Source organism: Piliocolobus tephrosceles, chromosome 2, assembly GCF_002776525.5.
Source record: "Piliocolobus tephrosceles isolate RC106 chromosome 2, ASM277652v3, whole genome shotgun sequence".
Taxonomy (NCBI): Eukaryota; Metazoa; Chordata; class Mammalia; order Primates; family Cercopithecidae; genus Piliocolobus; species Piliocolobus tephrosceles.
Genome location: NC_045435.1, coordinates 164537973 through 164555261, shown reverse-complemented (window position 1 = coordinate 164555261; position 17289 = coordinate 164537973). Strand labels below are relative to the sequence as shown.

The window sequence follows — 17289 nt, the reverse complement described above, 5'->3', positions numbered from 1 at the left end:
GTTGGAGTAAAATGAGAAAGATCTAATCGTTCTAATGCGCTGCTTGCACAGGGTTTTTCACATCGGCACGAATGAATGAACAATATCTTTTCATATGGAACCAAGTGTACGGGCATGTGGGGTGTGTGCAGTTTCCGCGGGACATGATGACCTGTCCTGGTTTGGATGTTAACTTGCCTGGATACTGAAGAACCTCCACATTCCCAGTGGTCTCTAACCCATTGTCTGAATAATTTCAAGGTGTCCCACAGTTGGCTCCACGCATAGCCTCACTCACGATCACTCGCCCCTCTGTCCCTTATTGATGCTTCCCCAGGGCGACCCGGCAAAGGCCTGGGGACCGAGATGGAACTGCCCAGTCCTCCTCTTTCCAAGAGAGCTGGGGTTTTCCGGCTTCGGGGTCAGTTGGAAAAGAGATTCCCACCCAAGTCGCAGGGTGGGAGTAGGGGGGGATGAGACAGGAGGGATGAAGGAAGTGTGTCTAAAATTCTAGGCCTCAGGCCCGCAGCTGTCGCCGGAGGCGGCGGGGAAGCGGGGTGGTCTGGTCCTGCGGGAGGGCTCCCAGGGAGGCCACAGGGGGAACCAAGGGGCGGTGGCTGAGTGCACGAGGCCCGCCCCTCCATCTGGTGGCCCCCTACTCTCCAAGGGAAGCCTGGGGGCGGGGTTTGTTTACTCCTTGCACGCACTGCCGGCCCGGCCAATCCGTGGGGAGCGGCGCCTGGCGTCGCACATCCCGAGGGCCAATCGGCGCGCACCGTGCTGCTCCGCCGCCAAAGCTCGCGCGGGGGAAGAGGGGCTGTAGCTGGGCAGGGAGAGGGCGGACGAAAGCGGCAGCGATCTCGGCTGCGGCGCTACTGCCACTGCACGGCCCGCGGGGCGCGCCCTGACCCTTCCTCTTTGGGCAGGCTCGAGGGCGCGCGCACAGTCGGCGTTCCGGGGCCTCAAACTCCTGGGCCTTGACCCGGCAGGCCGCGTCTCCCCGGGTGTGAGTCCACCGGGACCCGGCCGCCGCCAAGCGCGGGCGCCACAGAAGCGGCGGCGCCCGAAGACGTGCTCCCTGCTCGGCCCGACAGCCTTGCTTGACCGCCAGTTCTTCTGCAGCCGAAGGCGGTAAGGTCTGGGGCGAGGGCGCGGGCCCGCGCGCCTAGGGCCTTTGGACCCAGCCGGGCGCGTTCCTGGGCAGGTTTCCATCCCTGTGCCCAGGGGCCCCCTTGTCCCCCAGACGAGTCCCATCTGTTTAGACCCGGGTTCTCCAGGCCTGGCCGGGTAGCCCGTGAGTGTCTGGGCCAGAGTCGAAAGCCGGAGAGGGTCACCCTCTTAGTGCATAAAGCAAATCGGGGGAGGTAACGTCCCTGAGTCACGCCTCGTAGAAGAGGGGAAGGGCTGCTTTCTACTTTCTGGTTCTCTTCAAAGAAGGATGGCTTCTAAATCTGGTTTTCCGATTTTTCCCTCCTCCTTTCATGACTCACACGCCTCTGTCTCCACCAGGTGTTTGTTTGTTTTTAAAAAGAGTTTCTAACCTTTGTGTGCTTGAAGAACCTCATATGCCCCATAAAGGAACTTTTCTCTGAAGTAGAGGATCGCTTTTTGGGCCCAGACTCCTTTGAGAAAATCTGGAAACCAAGGTCTCTCTTCACAAAGAAGTATAAGGGTTTTCCCAGGATCTCGCTGAGAGACAGTACAACGAAGTGGATGAGCGCCCCAGTCTCTCTTACCAGCCTGTGCTATATTCTATTGTGTGATCTCGGTTTCTCCATCTGTAAATTAGATGCATCCACCTATTCGGTGTGTTTCGGGGAGTGAATGGACTAATGTATGGAATGCAATCGTAAGAAAATTCTCCACGTATTAAATGTCTTGTATTAGTTAGGCACTTGCCATGGATGCTGGTTTAGAAAAAGACCCTATATTATTTCCCTTTTAGTGTTGAGATAGTGAACAGGTTCATTCCTTTTCCATATTCACTGCTGAAGCTACCTTTGAACCCACGAATACTTTTATCTTTTCCTCATTCCATCTCAGAGGGCATAGACTCCCTGTCTCACTTATTTGCTGCCTTTCAGTAAGCCTCTCTTTTAACAGTCTTCTCCTTCCCCTCTCTCCCCGAGATCTGAGTTTTGTGTCTTTTCATTTGACTTTCACAACCTTTTTTTTTTTTTTTTTTTTTTTCCCTTGCCCATTTTTTTTTTTTTTTTTTTTTTTTTCCCTGGGCCATGTGTTTTCTCTTAATGGCTTGAATTTATCTTCGCCTAATAAATGGTTATTTACCTGTTTTTGTTTTTGTTTTTTTTTTCCAGCTCGTGAGTGTATATTCGTCTATTTTATATATGGCATAATCATGACCCTGTCTCTCCTTAAAAGTAAATATAAAAATAGTTTCATTGATCTATATTGCAGCTTCCTTTTCCATTTCATTGGTTAGCCTGTTATTTAGCTAAACCTTTATCACTATCAGATTACTATAATTAATCTTTAATGGCAGTGTCCATTCTCAGCACCAGGAGAAAAATCAAATGCCTAGACCCCAGATTCTGTCACACTTACGTACTGGCTCTGGATGTGTTTGTTGTTTATTAGAACATCTTGTGCCTGTAACTAGTCTAGTCTAAGAGTAGACATGGTGTCTGTAGCGTTGTTCTGACTGTGCAGTTGCAGTTTCAGCACTGTGGCACTTACATTTGTTAATAAAGGTCCAAGATTTACTGAACTCTTACTTTTCAGTTCTCTTCATTTCTAGGTGTTTAAAAAAGAAAGCTGAATTTTTCTAGTGTGTAATACTTCATATTCTCATTTTGTGATCATGTAATTCCTCCCACCCCGACTTTTGCGAATATGTAGTCCAAGTGGCACGTGGAAGTTTTTCTCTTGCAGCCAAAATTCTTAACTGTCTGAGCTGTGTGCCCTCAATATAACTGATGAACTGGGATGTACTTCCTTGTCATCATCTTTTAAACTCTTATTGCCATATGTGTTATAATGGATCTCAGAAGAAACTAGAAAGCATAGATTGAGAGTTCTTTTAGATCATAGAATTTTAAATTGTGGTGAATTTTAAAGAGAATCAAATACACTCACCTCTTCATACATAAATCCTTTCCATTTTAATTTGGGATACATGACTAGGTATGCAGCATGAATAGATATGAAAATAGACTTGTGAACTCTTGGAACTATTATGCAAAATTATGCACATTTGTATATTTTTTGGAGAGACTATGTTGTCATAGTTTCTGAGATAAAGATATTTGGTCAATTCTATTTATTTATTTATTTATTTATTTATTTATTTATTTTTGAGACAGGGTTTCTCTATGTTGCTCAAGCTTGTCTGGAACTCCTGGACTCAAGTGATCCTCCCAACTCACCCTCCCAAGTAGCTGGGGTTGTAGGCACACACCTCGCCATGTTTGGACAACTCTAATTTTTATAAAATTATTTCTTTCACTGAAGTAGAAATTGTGTCCTCACTGTCTCTTCTGTATTGTGGGTTTTCAACTATTTGAAGATACTTATATTCCACTGAGTGTTTTCTTCTCTAGAAAATATTATCAGTCTTTAACCTCTGTAAGTGACTTTTGTGTCATTGTTTTCGTTTGCATCTCTTCACAGAACTCATAGCCCACTTGTGACTTTGTTTAGTTCATCCATATTCTTCCGACAAGAATGGTACCCCAAATTAGGTATTAACTAGTGTAGAAGACTGTAAGTTACCTCTCTGATTTTAAAGCATGTACTTTAAGAGTAGACTTGCTTCTTTGGCAACCACATTACACTGTTAATTTCTAATAATTTACTAGTTAAGAAGATTAACTTTGGGGCTAGCCTTCCTGTGTTTAGATCCTAACTCTGCAGTTTATCAGCTGGGTAACCTTGAGTAAATTATGTAAACACTCTGGGCCTAAGTCTCCTCATCTCTAATATGGGGTTAATAATAGTGACTATCTTATACAATTCTGAAGACAATTAAATTAATGTATATATGTAAGTCACTTAGAATGGGTTGGGGCATCCAAGTACTATGTATATATGATACCTGTTTTACTACTGGTTTCCTTGTCAACTAAAATTGTTGAATTGTTTTGTTCATGCTGTCTCCGTTCTTAAAGTCATACTCTCTAAATTCTTTAATAGAATATTTTTTGGTAGGACTTTACATGTGTCTGTATTAAGTTTTATTTTGTAAGATTGCTTCTAGTCTGTTGACATTAAAAATATCCTGATTTGGTCATCCAATAAATATCAAATCTATGCATTTGATAAACATACAAGTTTGATAATTTTGGCATTGCCTTCATGCAAATTTTTCACTAAAATGCTGTCTAGGCAGGGCTGAGGGCAGAGTTCTTTACCTGCTAAAGACCTCTCTTAAAGGTGATAAAAAATTTTATTATTAATTCTTTGGTTCAGGTTGGTCAGCCAATTAGAAATTCAGCTAATTTATCATCATCTACCTCATATGTTTCCAAGTTCTCACAAGGAATATGTGAGGAACTTTGACAATTGCCTTACTAAAACCTAGATTTTATATGTCTCCTTTTTTTTACCCTACCATTACTTGTCCTTAGTGAAACTATACTATATTCCAGTAGCATATGTTGGTTACTACTTTTTTGTCTTTTTTTTCAGAAAAGGATTTTTATTTATTTATTTATTTTGAGACAGAGTCTCTGTCACCCAGGCTGGAGTGCGGTGGCCTCTTGGATTTAAGCAATTCTCCTTCCCCGGCCTCCCGAGTTGCTGGGTCTGCAGGAGCTTGCCACCACACCTGGCTGATTTATGTATCAGAAAAGGATTTTTAATTCAAGTAAAAATGTGGAATGCTTTATGAATTTGTGTGTCATCATTGCACAGGGGCCATGCTAATCAATGATTTGTTCCCGTTTAGTATATGTGCTGCTAAAGGAGCACTGATTACTACTTTTTCTAAGTGTTCACAAACTTCTCTTAGTAATGATTCTAGAATCATGTCTAAAATTACGTTTAACTTCAATGATCAGTAGTTGACAGGATCCCATTTCTCTTTCTTTGAACATGAGTACTACATTTTCTATCTTTAGTCTTCTGGTAACCTCTCCTGCTCACCATAGTTCCTAAATGATTGCCAACAGCTGTATGGAATTTTATTGGGAGCAATATACCCTGTTGAACAGTTAGGAACTGTCTTTTATCTTCATGTTCATATTGAGCTTTCATTTCCGCCAATTCATTGATAAATTTATTAAATGCCCATTTTGCACAAGATATCAATGCTTGTTTTACCTGATCCATCCAAAGATAATTTTTCTTAATAAAAATGCCTGAAGCAAACAGGTAATGTACATCTATTTCTCTCCATTCCTACTATTATTAATATTACTGTAATCTGGGCCACCATTCCTTCTTTAGTGGACTGCAGTAATAGCTTCCTGTAAACCTTCCTTCTTCCACTCCGTTTCTGTCTCTGGTCCTTATGTATGGCAGCCAAAGTTATCTTTTGTTTTAAAAATGTTTGTATGTTTTAAAAGTCGTTTCTGGGAGGTGCAGTGACTCATGCCTGTAATCCCAGTGCTTTGGGAGGCCGAGGTGGGCGGATTGCTGAGACCAGGAGCTCAAGACCAGCCTGGGCAACATGGCGAAACCTGTCTCTACTAAAAACGCAAAAAGTAGCCAGGCTCAGGAGGTTGAGGTGGGAGGATCTCTTGAGCCCAGGAAGTCAAGGCTGCAGTGAGCTGTGATCGTGCCACTGCACTCCAGTCTGGGCAACAGAGTGAGACCCTATCTCAAAATAAATACATAAGAATAAATAAATAAATAAGTCTTTTCTTTCCTAGTGGCATAAGCTGTAATCTAATTAGAATTTTATTTATACGCATAGTACTTTCCAACTCCCTTTTTCTGTTTTCTCTTTACTGTCCTTTTAAATTCAAGTCCCCCTACCCCCGCTGCCCCACTTTTTTTTGGAGACAGAATCTTGCTCTATTGCCCAGGCTGGCAGTGGTGCAGTCTCGGCTTACTGCAGCCTCCGCCTCCTGGGTTCAAGTGATTCTTGTGCCTCAACCTTCCAAGTAGCTGAGATTATAGGCATGTGCCACCACACCTGGCTAATTTTTGTATTTTTAGTAGAAACAGGGTTTTGCCATGTTGGCCAGGCTGATCTTAAACTCCTAAACTCAAGCAATCCACCTCCCTTGGCCTCCCAAAGTGCTGGGATTACAGATGTGAGCCACCGCACCCAACTTCAAACCCCTTTTTACCTTTGGTTTTCTTGGGGATGATATGAACCAGCAGCCAGATAGTAGGCATAGAGAGATGGTGACTCCCCACCAGTTGATCTTTGTGTGCATTACTCAAAAGACACATGTGAAGTGCTTATTATGTTACAGGCACTGTGTGAGGCACTAAGTTGACAAAGGGACATAATGTAATCTCATCCCTCAAAGAATCCTAAGTGCAAGAAAAGATGAAATAGGGGAAAATAGCTTGGAGAACCCAAAAATATATCTTCTTTTTGGTTGGGTCTTTTCCAGCGTAGCTTTTTTTTTCCCGTAAAGTGTTGAGAATTCATTCAAATATAAGTGAGTGGTTTGAAAATTAGCCATTGTTGATTAATCATTCTTTCACTAGTGCCACTGTTTACTATAATTGAAAAAATAGGCTGGGCGTGGTAGCTCACGCCTATAATAATCCTAGCACTTTGGGAGGCCGAGGTGGGTGGATCGCTTGAGGTCAGGAGTTCAAGACCAGTGTGGCCAACATGATGAAACTCCATCTCTTCTAAAAATACAAAAATTAGCTGGATGTGGTTGCATTCGCCTGTAATCCTACCTACTTGGGAGGCTGAGACAGGGGAATCGCTTGAACCTGGGAGGCAGAGGTTGCAGTGAGCTGAGATCTTGCCACTGCACTCCATCCTGGGCGACAGAGTGAGACTCTGTTTCAAAATAAATAAATAAACAAAGAGGCTGGGCATAGTGCCTCATGCTGTAATCCCAGCTCTTTGGGAAAAATTACTTTGAGGCCAAAAGTTTAAGACCATCCTGGGCAACTTTGCAAGGCCCCATCTCTACAAATGAAAAAAAATTAGCCAGGTGTGGTGGCACGTATCCCAGCTACTAAGGAGGCTGAGGTGGGAAGATTGCTTGAGCTCAAGAGTTTGAGGCTACACTGAACTATGATCACACCACTGTACTCCAGTTTGGGCGACAGAGTGAGACTGTTTCAAAAAAATAAATTAATATTTTAAAAATAAGAAAATATATATAAAAGACCATTTCTGTGTTAAGTTTGGTTGTATTTCAGCTAATTGATTAAATCATGATTATGAGCTTTATTACTCTGTTTTACTGACTAACTGTGAACAGAAGAAAGTACATACTTAGATAAGATGTATAATACTAAATTCAATCATCTGAACTTTTAATTTTTTTAGTTTTAATTTTTGTGGGTACATAGTAGGTGTATATATTTATGGGGTACATGAGATGTTTTGAAATCGGCATGTAATGTGAAATAAGTACATTATGAAGAATGGGGTATTCATCCCCTCAAGCATTTATCCTTTAAGTGACAAACAATCCAAATACACTCTTTAAGTTATTTTAAAATACAAAATTAAGTTATTAATGACTATAGTCACCCTTTTGTGCTACCAAATAGTAGGTCTTATTTATTCTTTGTATTTTTTTGTACCCATTAACCATCCCCCACATCCCCATACTACCCTTCGCAGCCTCCAGTAACCATCCTTCTACTCTCTCTGTCCATGAGTTCAGTTATTTTGATTTTTAGATCCCGCAATTAAGTGAGAGCATGTAATGTTTGTCTTTTTGTGCCTGGCTTATTTCACTTAACATAATGATCTCCAGTTCCATCCATGTTGTTGCAAATGACTGGATCTTATTCTTTTTTTTTTTTTTTTTACAAGACGGAGTCCTGCTCTTGTGCCCAGGCTGGAGTGCAGTGACAATCTCGGCTTACTGCAACCTCCGCCTCCCAGGTTTAAGTGATTCTCCTGCCTCAGCTTCCTGAGTGGCTGGGATTACAGGCGCGCACCACCACACCCAGCTAATTTTTGTATTTTTAGTAGTGACGGGGTTTCACCATATTGGCCAGGCTGGTCTCAAACTCTTAGCCTCAAGTGATCTGCCTGCCTCGGCCTCCCAAAGTGCTGGGATTACAGACGTGAGCCATCGTGCCCAGCCATGGATCTCATTCTTTTTTATGGCCAAATAGTATTTCATTGTATATATGTACCACATTTTCTTTATTCATTCATCTGTTAATGAACACTTCGATTGCTTCCAAATCTTAGCTATTGTAAACAGTGCTGCAACAAACAGGAATGCAGATACCTCTTCAATATACTGATTTCCTTTCTTTTGGCAGTGGGATTGCTGGATCATATGGTAGCTCAATTTTTAGTATTTTGAGGAATGTCCAAGTTGTTCTCTATAGTGGTTGTACTAATTTACATTCCCATCAACAGTTTAGGAAGGTTCCCTTCTCTGCACATCCCCACCAGTATTTGTTACTGCCTGTCTTTTGGATATAAGCCATTTTAACTGGGGTGAAATGATAGCTCATTGTGGTTTTGATTTGCATTTCTTCGATGATCAGCAATGTTGAGCACCTTTTCGAATGCCTATTTGCCATTCGTATGTCTTTTGAGAAATGTCTATTCAGATCTTTTGCCCATTTTTTAATGGGATTATTATTATTATTATTTTTCTAGAATTGCTTGAGCTCCTTATATATTCTGGTTATAAATCTCTTGTCAGATAGATAGTTTGCAAATGTTTTCTCCCATTCTGTGGGTTATCTCTTCACTTTTTTGATTGTATCCTTTGCTGTGCAGAAACTTTTTACTTGATGTGATCCCATTTGTTTATTTTTGCTTTGGTTGCCTGTGCTTGTGGGGTACTGCTCAAGAAATTCTTGCCCAGACCAATGTCCTGGAGATTTTCCCCAATATTTTCTTCTAGCAGTTTCACATTTTGAGGTCTTAGGTTTAAGTCTTTAATCCATTTTGATTTGATTTTTTTTTTAAGACAGGGTCTTGCTTGGTTGCCCAGGCTGGAGTGCAGTGGCTTGATAACAGCTCACTGCAACCTCCGCCTCCCAGGTTCAAGCAGTTCTTGTGCCTCAGCCACCCAAGTAGCTGGGACTACAGGCATGTGCCACCACGCCCAGCTAATTTTTGTATTTTTAGTAGAGATGGGGTTTCACCATGTTGACCAGACTGGTCTTGAACTCCTGACCTCAAGTGATCTGCTTGCCTTGGCCTCCCAAAGTGTTGGGATTACAGGCATGAGCCACTGCGCCCAGCCTTATTTGATTTTTGTATATGGCCAGTGATATGGGGCTAGTTTTTTTCTTCTGCATATGCATATCCAGTTTTTCCAGCACCATTTATTGAAGAGACTGTCTTTTCCCCAGTGTATGTTCTTGGCACCTTTGTGGAAAATGAGTTAACTGTAGGTGGGTGGATTTGTTTCTAGATTCTCTGTTCTATCCCATTGGTCTGTGTGTCTGTTTTTATTCCAGTCCCATGCTGTTTTGGTTACTATAACTCTGTAGTATAGTTGAAGTCAGGTAATGTGATTCCTCCAGTTTTGTTCGTTTTACTCAAGATAGCTTTGACTATTCTGGGTCTTTTGTGGTTCCATATAAATCTTAGGATTGTTTTTTCTATTTCTGTGAAGCATGTCATTGTCATTTTGATAGGGATTGCCTTGAATTTGTAGATTGCTTTGATAGTAGTATTGACATTTTAACAGTATTGATTCTTTCAATCCGTGAACATGGAATACTTTTCCGTTTTTTTTGGTGTCCTCTTCAATTTCTTTCATCAGTGTTTTATAGTTTTCATTAGAGATATTTCACTTATTTGGTTAATACCTAGTTATTCAGTTTTATATGTGGCTGTTATAAATGGAGTTACTTTTAAAATTTCTTTTTCTCGTTGTTCACTGTTGGCATATGGAAATGCTACTAATTTTTGTATGTTGATTTTATATCATGTAACTTTATTGAATTTGTTTATCACTTCTATTAATAATACTTTTTTTGTGGAGTCTTTAAATTTGTCCAAATACAAAATTGCATCATCTGCAAACAGGGATAATTTGACTTCTTCCTTTCCAATTTGGATGCCCTTTATAGCTTTCTGTTGTCTGATTGCTCTAGCTGGGACTTCCAGTACTTTGTTGAATAACAATAGTGACAGTGGGCATGCTTGTCATGTTTCAGATCTTTGAGGAAAGGCTTTCTAGTTTTTCCCCATTCAGTATGATACTAGCTGTGGGTCTGTCATGTATGGCTTTTATTATGTTGGGGTGTGTTCCTTCTATCCCCAGTTTTTTGAGTATCTTAACTTCTTTGTAACATAAATATTTTATTTAAGATCTGTATATCCTTTTGCAACATATTTCATGCTCTTTTGACTTTTTTTTTTTTTTTCTTGAGACAGAGTCTTGCTCTGTCACCCAGGCTGGAGTGCAGTGGCATGATATCAACTCACTGCAACCTCCGACTCCCGGGTTCAAGTGATTCTTGTGCCTCAACCTCCCAAGTAGCTGGGATAACAGATATGTACCACCACACCTGATTAATAGCTGTATTTTTAATAGAGACAGGGTTTTACCATGTTGGCCAGGCTAGTCTTGAACTCCTGGCCCTCAGTGATCTGCTGCCTCAGCCTCCAAAAGTTCTGGATTACAAACTTAAGCCACCACACCTGGCCTATGTTCTTTTGACTTTAAAAGAAATTAAACAGATCTTTGTTCAAGATGGCCGAATAGGAACAGCTCTGGTCTGCAGCTCCCAGTGTGACCGATGCAGAAGACGGGTGATTTCTGCATTTCCAACTGAAGTACCTGGTTCATCTCATTAGTACTGGTTGGACAGTGAGTACAGCCCACAGAGGGCTAGCTGAAGCAGGGCAGGGCGTCGCCTCACCCAGGAAGCAGAAGGGATTGGAGGATTTCCCTTTCCTAGCCAAGGGAAGCTGTGACAGACTGTACCTGGAAAAATGGGACACTCTTGCCCAAATACTGCACTTTCCCCATGGTCTTAGCAACTGGCAGAACAGGAGATTCTCTCCTGTGCCTGGTTTGGCGGGTCCCACACCCACGGAGCCTTGCTCACTGCTAGCACAGCTGTCTGAGATGGACCTGCGAGGCTGCAGCTGGGTGGGGGGAGGGTTGTCCGCCATTGCTGAGGGTTGAGTAGGTAAACAAAGCGTCCAGGAAGCTCAAACTGGCAGAGCCCACCCCAGCTCAGCAAGGCCTACTGCCTCTATAGACTCCACCTCTGTGGGCAGGGCATAGTGGAACAAAAGGCAGCAGAAACTTCTGCAAACTTAAACGTTTCTGTCTGACAGCAGTGGTTCTTCCAGCACAGCATTTGAACTCTGAGAACGGACAGTCTGCCTCCTCAAGTGGGTCCCTGACCCCCATGTAGCCTAACTGGGAGACACCTCCCAGTAGGGAGCAACAGACACCTCATACAGGTGGGTGCTCCTCTTGGACGAAGCTTCCAGAGGAAAGATCAGGCAGCAATATTTGGTATTCTGCAATATCTGCTATTCTGCAGCCTCCACTGATGATACCCAGGCAAACAGGGTCTGGAGTGGACCTCCAGCAAACTCCAGTAGACCTGCAGCTGAGGGACCTGACTGTTAGAAGAAGACTAACAAACAGAAAGGAATAGCATCAACATCAACAAAAAGGACATCCACACCAAAACCCCATCTGTAGGTCACCAACATCAAAGACCAAAGGTAGGTAAAACCACAAAGATGGGGAGAAACCAGAGCAGAAAAGCTGAAAATTCTAAAAACCAGAGCACCTCTTCTCCTCCAAAGGATCGCAGCTCCTCGTCAGCAACAGAACAAAGCTGGACAGAGGATGACTTTGATGAGTTGACAGAAGTAGTCTTCAGAAGGTAGGTAATAACAATCTTCTCTGAGCTAAAGAAGCATGTTCTAACCCATTGCAAGGCAGCTAAAGACCTTGATAAAAGGTTACGGCTGACTAGAATAAACAGTGTAGAGAAGACCTTAAGTGACCTGATGGAGCTGAAAACCATGGCATGAGAACTTGGTGATGCATGCACAAGCTTCAATAGCCGAATCAATCAAGTGGGAGAAAGGATATCAGTGATTAAAGATAAAATTAATGAAATAAAAGCGAGAAGACAAATTTAGCAAAAAAAGAGTAAAAAGAAACGAATAAAGCCTCCAGGAAATATGGGACTATGTGAAAAGAGCAAATCTATGTTTGATTGGTGTACCTGAAAGTGAGGGGGAGAATGGAACCAAGTTGGAAAACACTCTTCAGGATATTATCCAAGAGGACTTCCCCAACTAGCAAGGCAGGCCAACATTCATATTCAGGAAATAAAGAGAACGCCATAAAGATACTCCTTGAGAAGAGCAACCCTAAGACACATAATTGTCAGATTCACCAAGGTCGAAATGAAGGAAAAAGTGTTAAGGGCAGCCAGAGAGAAACGTCGGGTTACCCACAAAGGGAAGCCCGTCAGACTAACAGTGGATCTCTCGACAGAAACTCTACAAGCCAGAAGAGAGTGGGGGCCAGTATTCAACATCCTTAAAGAAAAGAATTTTCAACCCAGAATCTCATATCCAGCCAAACTAAGCTTTATAAGTGAAGGAGAAATAAAATCCTTTATAGACAAGCAAATGCTGAGAGATTTTGTCACCACAAGGCCTGCCTTACCAGAGCTCCTGAAGGAAGCACTAAACGTGGAAAGGAACAACTGGTACCAGCCACTGCAAAAACATGCCAAATTTTAAAGACCATGGATGCTGTTAAGAAACTGCATCAATTAACGGGCAAAATAACCAGCTAACATCATAATGACAGGATCAGATCCACACATAACAATATTAACCTTAAATGTAAATGGGCTAAATGCCCCCAATTAAAAGACACAGACTGGAAAATTGGATAAAGAGTCAAGACCCATCAGTGTGCTGTATTCAGGAGACCCATCTCACATGCAGTGACACACTTAAGCTCAAAATAAAGGGATGGAGGAAGATCTACCAAGCAGATGGAGAGCCAAAAAAAGCAGGGGTTGCAGTCCTAGTTTCTGATAAAACAGACTTTAAACCAACAAAGATCAGAAGAGTTAAAGAAAGCCATTACGCAATGGCAAAGGGATCAATTCAACAAGAAGAGCTAACTATCCTAAATATATATACACCAAATATAGGAGCATCCAGATTCATAAAGCAATTCCTTAGAGACCTACAAAGAGACTTAGACTCCCTCATAATAATAATGAGAGACTTTAACACCCCACTGTCAAAATTAGATCAATGAGACAGAAGGTTGACAAAGATATCCAGGACTTGAACTCAGTTCTGCACCAAGCGGAGCTAATAGACATCTACAGAACTCTCCACCCCAAATCAACAGAATATACATTCTTCCAGCACCACATCGCACTTACTCTAAAATTGATCACGTAGTTGGAAGTAAAGCACTCCTCAGCAAATGTAAAACTACAGAAATCACAACAAACTGTCTCTCAGACCACAGTGCAATCAAATTAGAACTCAGGATTAAGAAACTCACTCAAAACCGCTCAACTACATGGAAACTGAACAACCTGCTCCTGAATGACTATTGGATACATAACGAAATGAAGGCAGAAATAAAGATGTTCTTTGAAACCAATGAGAACAAAGACACAATGTACCAGAATCTCTGGGACATATTTAAAGCAGTGTGTAGAGGGAAATGTATAGCACTAAATGCCCATAAGAGAAAGCAGGAAAGATCTAAAATTGACACCCTAACATCACAATTAAAAGAACTAGAGAAGCAAGAGCAGACACATTTAAAAGCTAGCAGAAGGCAAGACATAACTAAGAGCAGAAGTGAAGGAGATAAGAGACACAAAAAACTCTTCAAAAAATCAATCCAGGAGCTGGTTTTTTGAAAAGATCAACAAAATTGATAGACTGCTAGCAAGACTAATAAAGAAGAAAAGAGAGAAGAATCAAATAGATGCAATAAAAAATGATAACGGGGATATCACTACCGATCCCACAGAAATACAAGCTACCATCAGAGAATACTATAAACACCTCTACACAAATAAACTAGAAAGTCTAGAAGAAATGGATAAATTCCTGGACACATACAGCCTCCCAAGACTAAACCAGGAAGAAGTTGAATCTCTGAATAGACCAATAACAGGCTCTGAAATTGAGGCAATAATTAATAGCCTACCAACCAAAAAAATTCCAGGACCAGACAGATTCACAGCCATATTCTACCAGAGGTACAGAGGGGAGCTGGTACCATTTCCTTCTGAAACTATTCCAATTAATAGAAAAAGAGGGAATCCTCTGTAACTCATTTTATGAGGCCAGCATCATCCTGATAACAAAGCCTGGCAGAGACAAAACAAAAAAAAGAGAATTTTAGACCAATATCCCTGATGAACATCGATGCAAAAATCCTCAATAAAATACTGGCAAAATGAATCCAGCAGCACATCAAAAAGCTTATCCACCACGATCAAGTTGGGTTCATCCCTAGGATGCAAGGCTGGTTCAACCTATGCAAATCAATAAACGTAATCCATCACGTAAACAGATCCAACAACAAAAACCACCTAATTATCTCAATAGATGCAGAAAAGGCCTTGACAAAATTCAGCAGCCCTTCCTACTACAAACTCTCAGTAAACTAGGTATTGATGGAACATATCTCAAAATAATAAGAGCTATTTATGACAAACCCACAGCCAATGTCATACTGAATGGGCTAAAACTGGAAGCATTCCCTTCAAAAACCAGCACAAGACAAGGATGCCCTCTCTTACCTCTTCTATTCTACGTAGTTTTGGAAGTTCTGACCGGGGCATTCAGGCAAGAGAAAGAAATAAAGGGTATTCAGTTAGGAAAAGAGGCAGTCAAATTGTCCCTGTTTGCAGATGACATGATTGTATATTTAGAAAATCCCATCGTCTCAGCCCAAAACCTCCTTAAGCTGATAAGCAACTTCAGCAGAGTCTCAGGATACAAAATCAATGTGCGAAAATCACAAGCATTCTTATACACCAGTAACAGACAAACAGAGAGCCAAATCACGAGTGAACTCCCTATCACAGTTAGTTCAAAGAGATACCTAGGAATCCACCTTACAAGGGATGTGAAGGACTTCTTCAAGGAGGGCTACAAACCACTGCTCAAGGAAATGAAAGAGGAAACAAACAAATGGAAGAACATTCTATGCTCATGGATAGGAAGAATCAATATTGTGAAAATGGTCATACTGCCCAAGGTAATTAATTTACAGATTCAATGCTATGCCCATCAAGCTACCAATGACTTTTTTCATAGAATTGGAAAAAGCTAAAGTTCATATGGAACCACAAAAGAGCCCACATTGCCAAGACAATCCAAAGCCAAAAGAACAAAGCTGGAGGCATCATGCTACCTGACTTCAAACTATACAACAAGGCTACAGTAACCACAACAGTTTTGGTACTGGTACCGAAACAGAGATATAGACCAATGGAACAGAACATCTACAACCACCTGATCTTTGATAAACCTGATAAAAACAAGAAATGGGGAAAGGATTCCCTATTTAATAAATGATGCTGGGAAAACTGGCTAGCCATATGTAGAAAGCTGAAACTGGATCCCTTCCTTACACCTTATACAAAAATTAATTCAAGATGGATTAAAGACTTAAGTGTTAGACCTAAAAACCATAAACATCCTAGAAGAAAACCTAGGCAATACCATTCAGTACATAGGCATGGGCAAAGAGTGCATGACTAAAACACCAAAAGCAATGGCAACAAAAGCCAAAATAGACAAATGGGATCTAATTCAACTAAAGAGCTTCTGCTCAGCAAAAGTAACTGCCGTCAGAGTGAACAGGCAACTTACATAATGGGAGAAAATTTTTGCAATGTACCCATCTGTCAAAGGCTAATATCCAGAATCTACAGGAACTTAAACAAGTTTACAAGAAAAAACAACCCCATGAAAAAGTGGGCAAAGGATATGAACAGACACTTCTCAAAAGAAGACATTTATGCAGCCAGCAGACACATGAAAAAATATCATCACTGGTCATCAGAGAAATGCAAATCAAAACCACAGTGAGATACCATCTCATGCCAGTTAGAATGGCAATCATTAAAAAGTTAGGAAACAACAGATGCTGGAGAGGATGTGAGAGATAGGAAAGCTTTTACACTGTTGGTGGGAGTGTAAACTAGTTCAACCATTGTGGAAGACAGTGTGGCGATTCCTCAAGGATCTAGAACTAGAAATACCATTTGACCTAGCAATCCCATTACTGGTTATATACCAAAAGGAGTATAAACCATGCTACTATAAAGACACATACACACGTATGTTTATTGTGGCACTATTCACAATAGCAAAGACTTGGAACCAACCCAAATGTCCATCAATGATAGACTGCATTAAGAAATTTTGGCACATATACACCGTGGAATACTATGCAGCCATAAAAAAGGATGAGTTCATGTCCTTTGCAGGGACACGGATGAAGTTGGAAACCATCATTCTGAGCAAACTGTCACAAGGACAGAAAACCAAACCCCGAATGTTCTCACTCATAGGTGGGAACTGAACAATGAGAACTCTTGGATACAGGGTGGGAAGCATCACACACTGGGGCCTGTCGTGGGGTGGAGGACTGGGGGAGGGATAGCATTAGGAGAAATACCTAATGTAAATGACGAGTTGATGGGTGCAGCAAACCAACATGGCACATGTATGCCTGTGTAACAAACCTGCATGTTGTGCACGTGTACCCTTGAACTTAAAGTATATTAATAATAAAAAAGAAACAAAAAGAAATTAAACATATGTAGGCTAAAAGGAAATATGGATGTCAAGAAATGACATACAGTTTTAAGGTTTCAATGACAGAAGAGAAAAAAGCTAAAAGTGTTCCCAAAGGCAGGAAAAATAAAATCCTAACAGTTCTGGGCACAGTGGCACAGCCTATAGTCCCAGCTACTTGTGAGGCTGAAGTGGGAGGATTGCTTGAGCTCAGGGATTCAAAGCTGTAGTATGCAATTGTCCTGCCTGTGAATAGCTACTGCTTTCTAGCCTGGGCAATGTAGTAAGACCCCATATCTTCAAAACAAAACAAAACAAAAACTATAATAGCAATAATAGTGACAATGTTCTGTTGTTAGTCACACAGCAGAAGTACCATGTCTGGAAAAACGATTGTATTTCATGGAGATGCTGTGGCTAATGATGCTGTTATGAACAGG

The 17289-nt window shown here is 41.4% G+C and overlaps 1 protein-coding gene and 1 non-coding gene across 7 annotated transcripts in view; one reads left to right on the top strand and one right to left on the bottom strand.

The window, feature by feature from the left end:
- The first annotated feature begins 730 nt into the window (after window positions 1-730).
- The window catches only part of TFDP2 (transcription factor Dp-2), a 197850-nt gene continuing 181291 nt past the window's right edge, over window positions 731-17289 (top strand). For all 6 annotated transcript variants that reach the window (XM_026454188.1, XM_026454184.1, XM_026454186.1 and 3 more), the window contains exon 1: window positions 731-1110. The gene's annotated coding sequence lies outside the window, so the exon portion shown is untranslated. The remainder of the gene's footprint in view (window positions 1111-17289) is intronic.
- Window positions 4807-4908, bottom strand: LOC111544767. The gene has a single exon (XR_002732275.1). It is a non-coding gene; the product is annotated as a U6 spliceosomal RNA (small nuclear RNA).